The sequence below is a fragment of the Podarcis melisellensis genome (genome assembly GCF_964234715.1).
Source record: "Podarcis melisellensis genome assembly, chromosome: 1".
Taxonomy (NCBI): Eukaryota; Metazoa; Chordata; class Lepidosauria; order Squamata; family Lacertidae; genus Podarcis; species Podarcis melisellensis.
The window spans coordinates 79,991,775-80,001,902 of record NC_138528.1 but is presented as its reverse complement, the minus strand read 5'-3'; the positions used below and the strand labels follow the sequence as shown (position 1 = coordinate 80,001,902).

At 44.0% G+C, this 10,128-nt stretch overlaps 1 long non-coding RNA gene across 1 annotated transcript; it reads left to right on the top strand.

Moving 5' to 3' along the window:
- The first annotated feature begins 8,095 nt into the window (after positions 1–8,095).
- Positions 8,096–9,997, top strand: LOC309381051. Its single transcript, XR_014173280.1, has 2 exons — positions 8,096–8,190; positions 9,815–9,997. It is a non-coding gene; the product is annotated as an uncharacterized lncRNA (long non-coding RNA).
- Positions 9,998–10,128: the final 131 nt, after the last annotated feature.

The following is a 10,128-nucleotide window of genomic DNA, read 5'->3' as shown; positions in this document are numbered from 1 at the left end:
CCTTGAGACTTTGTTGGGCGTGGGTATCAGGAGCAGGTCAGCAATAAATCACATGGCACAAGTGAAATTAACTATGCAAGGAAACATGGTCTGCTCAGTGCTTTATGACTGAGTGGGGATCTGAACCCTGCTCTTTTATTTATGAGTAATTGGCTTAGGATCAGGGTATCTGATTATTGAAAATCTGCACTTAGAGCAGCAGTGGCCGGCCGTAGATAAATTCCTATGGGAACCCTACATTGCCTCTGCAGCAGAATAGCTGTGCTTTCTATACTCCCACTACACTGCAGTAAAAAGGGTGTGGTACATGAACCATAGAGACAGGCCTAGTACCAGGAGTGGGCATTTGCTGGAGCCTTCTGCCAACCTCCAGGTCCCCCTCCTGTTGCTGCTCTGTCATCACTGTCTGCTGCTGCTCACTTTATGGGTTTTTCCCAGGTGGCTGTACAGCTTAGACGCAGGGGAAGAGGACCCTTGAATGGACAGTGGTGGTGGAGGGGAGGGACTGCATTCCTTTGCTCAAGAATCCTCAAATACCTGAAACTACTGCATACAGGTGTGAAGCCAGAATATGAATCTGGACAGACAGCATGCAGTTGGTTCAATGGGACTTAAAAAGTGGATAACACTCCAGTATTCCCAGGATCTGAATGTGGAGCTGTGCAGGGCACGCATTAGACAATTGAAATGCATATCCCACTCTGCCAACTTAAGCCTTCTCCAGATGCCTCCTCTGTGTGGTAGAAATGTACTGTAAATATATGGATGCCCAATTTCTTGCCATCCAAATCTATAGAGTCCCTGCATGTGGGATCCAAACAAAGGCAGAGATGCTGTGTCTTTTATAATCCTGCACAGGAGCCTTTTGTGTGCTTGCCTGGATTAGAGGGGTGTTTGTGTGCAGGTGGGCAGGGGATGGAGTTTCACAGAAGGGAAGCATTTTTTCCATTCTCTGGGAGCTAAGGTAATATTCAGCAGAGCCAACCTGCTTCACATCCACAAATTGCAAAAATGAATATAGTCAGTAACACCAGCCAGCCGGTAAATCTCCTGGCCCAGAAACCGAGCTCTTTCCTCTGGGTGATGCTGTGTATTCTAAGGACCTAATGAGAGATTAGTTCTGGCAATTCTCTGCTCTTCCTGGGTAAGCTGAAGACGCAAAGAGTTTTCAACAGTTTCGTTTCTCGTGCCTGCTCCTCTCATTGTTATGTAATGATTTTCTCATCCCTGCCTTTTTGCCTTTTATAAATACGAATTTGGCTCGAAGCCTGCTGCAGAAGCCTCTCTTTAGCTGTCACGCCACAAACAGCAATTTGCACAGTGGCACCTCTGGGCAGCATCCCTGGGTTTATTAAAAAGCAGTCCAGAGCTTTTCTCTCCCCCCCCCCATTCATACAGCAACCCAACTGCTTACACATCTGCACCAGCAAATAGCTCTTGGGGTGAGCTGTTCCTTTAAAGCCTAATCAATCCCACAAGTTCGAACAGGAATAACCTCAGCAAGAGAAAGCAGACACTAGGAGCATAGGGAATGGCCTTCTACCAAGTGAGACCTTGAACCACTTTTATCTGTGACTCTATAGCTTATTAGCAGTTTAGGAAGCTCTTCAGCCTCCACCCATTTCCCGATCTTAGCTTTGCCCTGTTCTGCTAACCCTAATAGGACTGAATCTGCCTCCACATCCAGTAGCCCCTTTTTTTTTATCCTGCATAAGGAGGACATTTCAGGTTACCAGGCTGGAGAGTGGGGGTTTCAAATTAAAATCTGGCAAGTTTGCTGTTATTTTTAAAATAATAACAACACAGTCTTTTTTATTTTTAAATGAGGTGCCAGAAGACCCAGACTTCCCACCCCCAACTGGCACACCAGATCGCCTGCTGCAGGAGCAGTCAATGTGAGGCCCTCCAGATGTTGGACTCCAACTCCCATCAGCCCCAGCTAGCATGACCAATGGGCAGGGATGATGGGAGTTGGTGTCCTTTGGAGGTCATTACATGGGACCCCTGCCATACTGTATAAATTGTACCTATGATGCACCACAGTCTTGTTGGTTACGGTTTCTGACAAAGAACATATTGCTGGTGCTTGTAGTGGAGGAGTGGAACTGAGCTCAGATCTTAGCTCCCAGCACCAGTTTTGCCCTCATGCCAGTGCTGGAGCTCCCTGACCTAATCCTATGAAGGTGCTGCTGTATCAACAATTCAGCTTTTAATAATGGGACCACAGGAGGTCGTTTGCGAGATAGAAACTGATTTTGTTCACTTAGCAACCTTGGGTTTACAGCGTCTTCTCATTCGTAGATTGGATTTTTAAGCTTCCAGTTGTTAATCAGCTAACAATATGTTAACTGATCTTGCATGCTCTGCAGACCTTTAACAAATCAGATGTTTGTCTGTTTTTAATAAATAAATAAATAAAATAAAAAAAAATAAAAACCAATCCTTTGATTAGTCAAATATTTAAGCTCAGCTCATTAGAGTCTCATGTCACCCCACACTTCTTATTTATTCACTCATCCATCAAATAAAAGGTTGCCTTGTGAATTGTGATGGTGAGGAGACAATCCCATAATACGAAAATAGCAAATTAATAAGGCTCAAAATAATAACTATTGGGAAACATCTGGCTGAGGCCAAATGTCACAATCTCCTTGTGAATTTCATTTTCAAATGGATTCTAAATGCAACGGAGGCAGGAACAAACAAGCAAAATGTGCTGAATATACAAATGGCTTCAAATATTGATTTAGCCTTTGTTGGGTTTAAACTAGCATCCCACAGATAAAAAGCTTTCTATCCTCTATATCCTGCTGCCACTCATATGGCCCATCCCCTAGGGACAGGCTCTGGGAAGACAGCGGTTGGGATGTTCTGATCTTAAAAGATGCTTATGTTCTAATCCTCTCTGTGTTCAGTCTTGCTCTCTTTTCCGGATCCGTCTCTAATTGCTTCCCTGCGCAGCCACTGTCCTCTTGTGTTCAGTTTGCTTGCAAGTTCTAGAGTATCTCCTTGCCTTCCCCACCTCCAGCTCCTTATCTCATCTTGCTGCATTGAGACTGTTACTGTACATATCAAGTGCAAAGCTGATTGTACCATTTCAAAAACACATAGCTGTGTCTGGTGCCCTATTAGACAGGAAGACTGTACAGTACAGCCCACTTTACAGTCACCCCTCAAAGCATCTAGCAAGCTGACCTGTTTTGAATGTCAGGGCTCAGCTGTGAAACAGGGGACGTACCATAGGGAAGAGGGGCTACTAACCATGACATCTATGTTCTCTCTTAATGTTCTACCAGTGTGCCTCTGAATATTCCAGTTGCTAGGGAATCAGACCTGTAGCGACTACTGTTGCACTCAGGTCCCATTTGCAGGCTTTCCATAGGCATCTGGTTGGTCACTTTGAGAACAAGGTGCTGGACTTGGCCTGATCCTGCATATCTGTTATGTTCTTATGAGTGTCTCAGAGCCCATGGGGTCAGTGCTCTGCTTTTGGCACAGAGTAAGTCTCATGTCAAATGGATTTGGCAGAGTTTTGATGCCCAATAAAAAGTTGCAAAACCGGACAATAATAAAATGTCAAAAATTGCAGGTCACTTTCTGTGTCCCAAAGGCAACATACCCCATTTAGCAATTAACTTAATTAATTAACTTAATTAAGTGAATTTAGCATTAACTAGTGAGCCAGCTTCCTCACAGTGCCCAAACAGATGCCTATGGAAAGGGCTGCAAAATACAATTCTCATAGTCTTTTCACCTACAAGAAGAGGCAGGAGAGATGCTTATGAGCTTTTGTTTTGTCTTCTTTGCCTCAGGCGTCAAAATAACTTGACCTGTCTTTGCTACTGATGCACTATGACCTCCGGAGGAGGAAATTGCTGCACTGCCTCAGGCAGCAAAATGTCTTGGGCTGCCTCTGAACCTGCTTTGGACAACTTGAAAGTACTTGAGCAAGCAAAGATGTCTCTCTTGCAGTGCAGGGTCAGCTAAAGATGAGGAAAATGACCTCTGGACTGCAAACTGACAATCCTCCTGAGCCGTTAAGGGGAAATGTTTCTCTGGCTATGATGCTGCAACTGTTTGAGCTATGCGCAGTATCCAAGAATTTAACTTTCCTTGCATTTGAGGCCACAGAACAGAAAACAGATTGTGCTCTCAGTCTCCATTTGCTTGCATTACCCCCCTCTTTGTTTCCCTTTCTTTGTTTCCACTTTTGACACATACAGTACAGAAGAAATGGGGAACCTGCAGCCCATCAGCTGGAGCCAGCATGACCAATAGTTGGGGATGATGGGAAGAAGAGTTTGGATTTGATATCCCGCTTTATCACTACCCAAAGGAGTCTCAAAGCGGCTAACATTCTCCTTTCCCTTCCTCCCTGACAACAAACGCTCTGTGAGGTGAGTGGGGCTAAGAGACTTCAAAGAAGTGTGACTGGCCCAAGGTCACCCAGCAGCTGCATGTGGAGGAGTGGGGAATCGAACCCGGTTCACCAGATTACGAGACTACCACTCTTAACCACTACACCACACTGGCTCTCCAAGGTGTAGGGCCACACAGTATTATCTTATAAGCTAATAGCAATCGCAGATATTCCACGGCTGGTCTGTATGTCGCTGACTCAGGGAAACCCTTGTGAAAATGCAATACTTCAATCCCACACTTTCAGCATGGTGCTGGAGAACCTGTGGTGAGGTAGCAAAATTTTGGGATATTATTTTTTTCTGGAAATGAACAAAATAATTGGTACCCATATTGTAAAAAACAAAACAAAATAAACACCCTCCTTCCTCAAGAACATGAGAATGTTACATTTTAAAACTTTAATCAGTCATAAGCTATTAGCAGCAAGAGTGACAATGGCACATTACTAAAAAGACTTGAAAGGGGCAGATTTGGACTGTTGATACATCAAACCATGGCAAATTGCATTGATGGAGAAGCTCACCAAGAAACAAAACAAGAGCAGCTGCATATACTGTATACAGATATCTTGCCTCCTGTCTTCGAATAAGTGTGCTAATCTGTTGCTGATTTGTACGGTTATTCCAAAACCTCAAATAGGAAATAAAATTTATAGATGTACACACACATCTATAAATACCGAAGGCTGCGTAGGCTCCTCAGTGGAAACAGAATGCTAACTGTTGGGTGGTGGGGCAGAAAACAGATGGGCGATGGAATAAAATACATTGGTACCTCGGTTTAAGAACGATTTGGTTTACAAACTCCACAAAACTGGAAATAGTGTCTTGGTTTGAGAACTTTACCTCGGTCTAAGAATGGAAGCCGAACGGTGGAAGGGCACCAGCGGTGGGAGGCCTCATTAGGGAAAGCGTGCCTCGGTTAAAGAACAGTTTTGGTTTAAGAACGGACTTCCAGAACGGATTAAGTTTGTAAACCAAGGTAAGAACTTAATTCATTCTGGAGGTCCGTTCTTAACCTGAAACAGTTCTTAACCTGAAGCACCACTTTAGCTAATGGGGCCTCCTGCGCCACCGCTGCATGATTTCTGTTCTCATCCTGAAGCAAAGTTCTTAACCTGAGGTACTATTTCTGGGTTAGCGGAGTCTGTAACCTGAAGCATCTGTATCCCAAGGTACTACTGTATCTGGAACAGAAGCATCCATGCTGTAACATTTTGTTGCAGGCTCTACTTGTATATTCCGGTTTGTACACTATGTAATGGTGTCAATTCAACCTTGTAAAGTCAATGAGCTGAAGCATACTAAATCAGCACTGAACCTCTATCTATAATGGGGATCTTCTGCATTTTAACTGTGAGAATAAGGTTGCCAGTGTTTTAACAGACGGAGGCGTAATGACAGAGTGGGTAAAAGAGGTAATCCTGTGGACAAGTATTTCTGTGCTTCCTCTCAGGGCTTTTTATCTCCCCTGACATTGAGAAATGGTCAGATAAGTCCTTCCACTGAATGTGCCTTCACTCCTCCTTGTTTACAGCTGGTACAGAGAGAAACCATCTGCTGGAAATAGCATGAGTAAAGTATGCTAATTTAGCATGTGCACTGTGCACATCCATAAGGTTGCTATTCATCATGAATAAATCACATCCTATGTAAATGAGGCTGCCTGGATTTGTGAGGCCGCGATACAGCAACCGTGTTCATTAAATGAGTGAATAACTTGCAGTGCGGTAGCCGGTGATCAGACAGTTCCAACAAGCAACAGCTGCACGCTGCCACCTCTCTGCGCGACTTGATATGCAAATGACAGCTTATTGCAAAATAGAAAACATTTATTTGCCACGTAAGAGGTTGGAATTCATTTACCAGTCTAGAAATTTGAACAGAAGCCTGCCTAGAAATTGTGGGCTCAAAAATAATTGCACATTTTCAAGGATTTGGCGTATTTGCTTCAGGAATGAAACTCCTGCAGTCGGATCCTGATCTCCCCCCCCCTCCCCTTCAGCAACTTTCTTCTTCCTTCCTTTCAAAATACAGGCACGTTAAAGGGAACCCCACATTTAACATAGCGTGTTTGATGCATGTCGCTGGAATGCAGGTGCCATTCGCACTCGGCCTGCATTGTGTGAACTGGGATTTAAAGTTATCTTGCATTGTGAACTTCTCACTTCCCTCAGTCCTGAACACCCAGTGCTGGTAGTGGTGTACACCAGAGCAGCAGCAACAGCTACAAAATGGCAGCCATGATGTCATTTCTGCAATCTGGATTTATGTTTTGAATGCAGGACGTGAAAGAGGGTGGGGAGGGCCCCACCACCACCAAAATATATCAGTCAGTGCCTTTCTCTAGGCTGAAAGGATGGGGCACTTTCTAAGAGCAATGTAATTGTGCTGGTAATTCTTCTTGCTGGGCCCAGAAATACATTCACTCATTTTCTTGGGGGCAGGCGAGCTGGAACTTGTCACTTGGGTATGAAAGCCCAGAGGTGATGGTAATACCACAGGGAGGTGTTAGGGAACCTCAGTGTTCATGACAAGCTGCAACACGACCCCTCCGCTGCTCTTCAACAAAGGAAATACCCTCTTCAACTCTCTAAATGCTGAAATCCATTAAAAGCTCCTCTGTGGCTTTTGGTTCATACAGTCTTCCATCTCACTCCAGGTTTCTAACTTTTGATGTGATTTTTTAAACCTGGCACCTTGCATAGCGTGTGTGCCACAGAGAATCAGCTTTTGAGTGTCGTTGTCTTGACAACAAAGGTTTATATTTTCCAAAACAGGATTTGAGGGCACAGGGTCCCTGAGCATGTATTGAATCAGGATGCCTTTCTTTTGAGAATGAAACCCACTTCTGCTCAACCCCACCCTATAAAAGAGGTTATAGGAAGTTGGAAAATATAAACGGCTCAATTCGGTGTTCTCCCCAACAGAAATCTAACAGTACCAACATTCTGTTCTCTTACATGTTTTCGTGCAACACTAACAGGATAACACGGCACTGCTTTGGTAACTGTGGCAGTGTGAACACTAGGTGAAGCTGCAACTGGTGGAAATTCTCCTTTTAATGCAAGTCTCCTACCCCACTCCTGGCTTTTCATCTTCTTGGTCTGGCAGATACCCAAGTGAATAAACATTTGCTTGATTCACATCTAATATTAGAGACCGATTTGTTTCCGTATCTGTCTCTATTTTACATTATATTTGCTTATTATGTGTCCTACTTAAGTCTGTCTTATTCTTACTGCATTTATTTGCAATTATATATATATTTTTAAACAACAGAACAGGTTGCCTTCTTAACCACTGGGTTTAAATTGGCTAGCCAAGTTCTTCTGCACTGTGATTTGATGTCCCCTGAGGTAACCAACACAATTATACAAAGCGAACTACATTTGAGGCTGCATACTATATAAAAACATTAGCCCTTATGGCCTGCCTAGTCCAGCATTCTGTTCTCACTGTGGCCAACCAGATGCATAGGAAAAACCCACAAGCAGCATCCTGAGTGCAATAGCACTCTTCCCTCCTGCAGTTTCCAGCAATGGGTATTCAGAAGCACACCGCCTCTGGCAGTGGAGGTGAAGCACAGCAGTTGTGGCTAGTAGTACTCTGGTTCCAGCAGTAGCCAATCTCTTGCCCCAAGGAAACTCGGAAGTAGGCCATTTTGGGGATAGCCATACCTCTTTTGTTTCTTCCCTGCAGGTAGGGATGTGAGGTCTACTGCCTCTGAGTAAGGATATTCCATTTTTGTTTATAAGGACTAGTAGAGGTATGTGAGCCAGCATTACCAGAGCAAACGAAGGCATCCTAAATGCCTTCTCTGACTGCCTGTCTTTAGTTAGCCAAAATGGCACAACCCACTCATAAAAGGGAGGCATTAGCAAGTTCAGGGAGACTCTGAGGTTTGCATAAGCACAAAAAACAAAAGCCAATTTGCAGAAACCTATTGAGATGGAATGGAATAGTGTTTCCTGGCAAAGAGCATGGCTGGCTGGCAATATGAACAGAAGGACTCTCACATTTTGGTGCATGCCTGACTTCTGAAAGACATTCAGGTCTCAACTTACACGTCACAGAACTCACTTGATGGCCTTGGAGAAAATATTATCTCCAAGGCTTTTTGATTTTCAGACTAAATGGAATGGTGATCAAGTCTACCTGGGAGCCATCTCAGCAACTCTGGAAATCCTGTTCCTTAATTCTAAACTCCTTAATCCTAAATGGCAGAGGTTGCTTAGTGGTGAGAGAGATGCATTCTGCAAACGCTCAGAGATATTCAGAAGCACATGCTCCAGGACTCAGCATTTGTTTTGAAAACAAAATCCTGAGCCCTTATTCTACTTCAAATCATATACTGCAGCTGAGTGTCAGCCTCACTTTCCCTTCTGCAAAAAGGAAATTGTGCAGCGCAATCCTATGGACATTTGCTCAAATGTTAAGTTCCACTGATTTCATGTGGGGTGTGTGTGGATTTCAACATACTGGGGAAGTGGATCAAGTGTTAACTAGGCTAACTAGGCTTCCTTGAATGCAAGAACTCCTGTCCATGGGCAGAAATGAGATCCTGTGGAAGAGTCAGTCAGTAGACAGGAGGAGGGATCTGCTGATCTTTTAGTTGAAGCAAGCTAGTCCTTTTGAGGCAGTGAAAGACAGGAGTGCCTGGCATGCTCTGATCCATGGGGTCGCGAAGAGTCCGACACGACTAAATGACTAAACAACAACAGTCCTTTTGAACTGGCATTCGATTAGCTGGCTGAAACCGAACTTCAGTGGGTTCAGACTGCTGGTTTTTTACTCATGTGTTCAACAGTGGTGGTTCCATATAGTCAGACTAATGGGAACTGGGGAATTATTTTAGGTAGATTCTCCTCTATTGTCTGACAGGCTGTCAAAATCTGTAAATGAGGGCTTGATCAAACCTGACAAGAGTTCTTTCTGTTTCTTAGGATTGCATGAAGTCTTGAATTTAAAAGGTCCTTTGTGTGCTGCCTGAATCCTACTTCTCCAGGCCATTTCCCTGTACAGCAAATCCAAATGTTGTAAACTAATGTGAATAGGAAATAATGTCACCTGCAAAATTAAAATTTAAAAGTGGGGGTGACGGGGACCACACCATTTGCATGCCTCTATAAGGCTTTGTTCAAAAGAACACAGCTTGGAAATCCACCCTATATCAACTGTTAAATTTACTTCAGGCCTCAAAATTAACCACATTGGAGGGGCAGACGGCATTAAGGAAACTTAACCGGTGTTTATTAGTATCCAGTCGCTTTTTGTGGTTTGTAAAAAAATATTAATACTGAAATAGCACCTTATTTTTTTCTCTTGCAACCCAGTCAGATAGGCGGGGTATAAATAATAAAAATTATTTATTATTTATTTTATTTTCCCAGGATACCTTCAGGAAAACTACGGTGAATTTCTCATCATCTCAAGACATCACCCGCGTGGCCGCTTTCTTGTCCCAAAGGGTGAAAGTTGGAAACCACTGGAAACAACAGCAGAAGTGAAGTGTGCGAACAGTTCTGTACTGGATAATGAAACGCGCTGGAATAAAACAACCGCCTGGAAGAGTCCCCTCCGCGACCGCCCTTTCCTTCTCCCTTCTCTTTCGCGGGAATCCACTTTCTTGGATTTCCTCCTCCCCTTCGCGTTTTGACCATGCCGCTCTCGCTGCCCTCAGCTACTCGCCCTCTCCCGCCGCCGC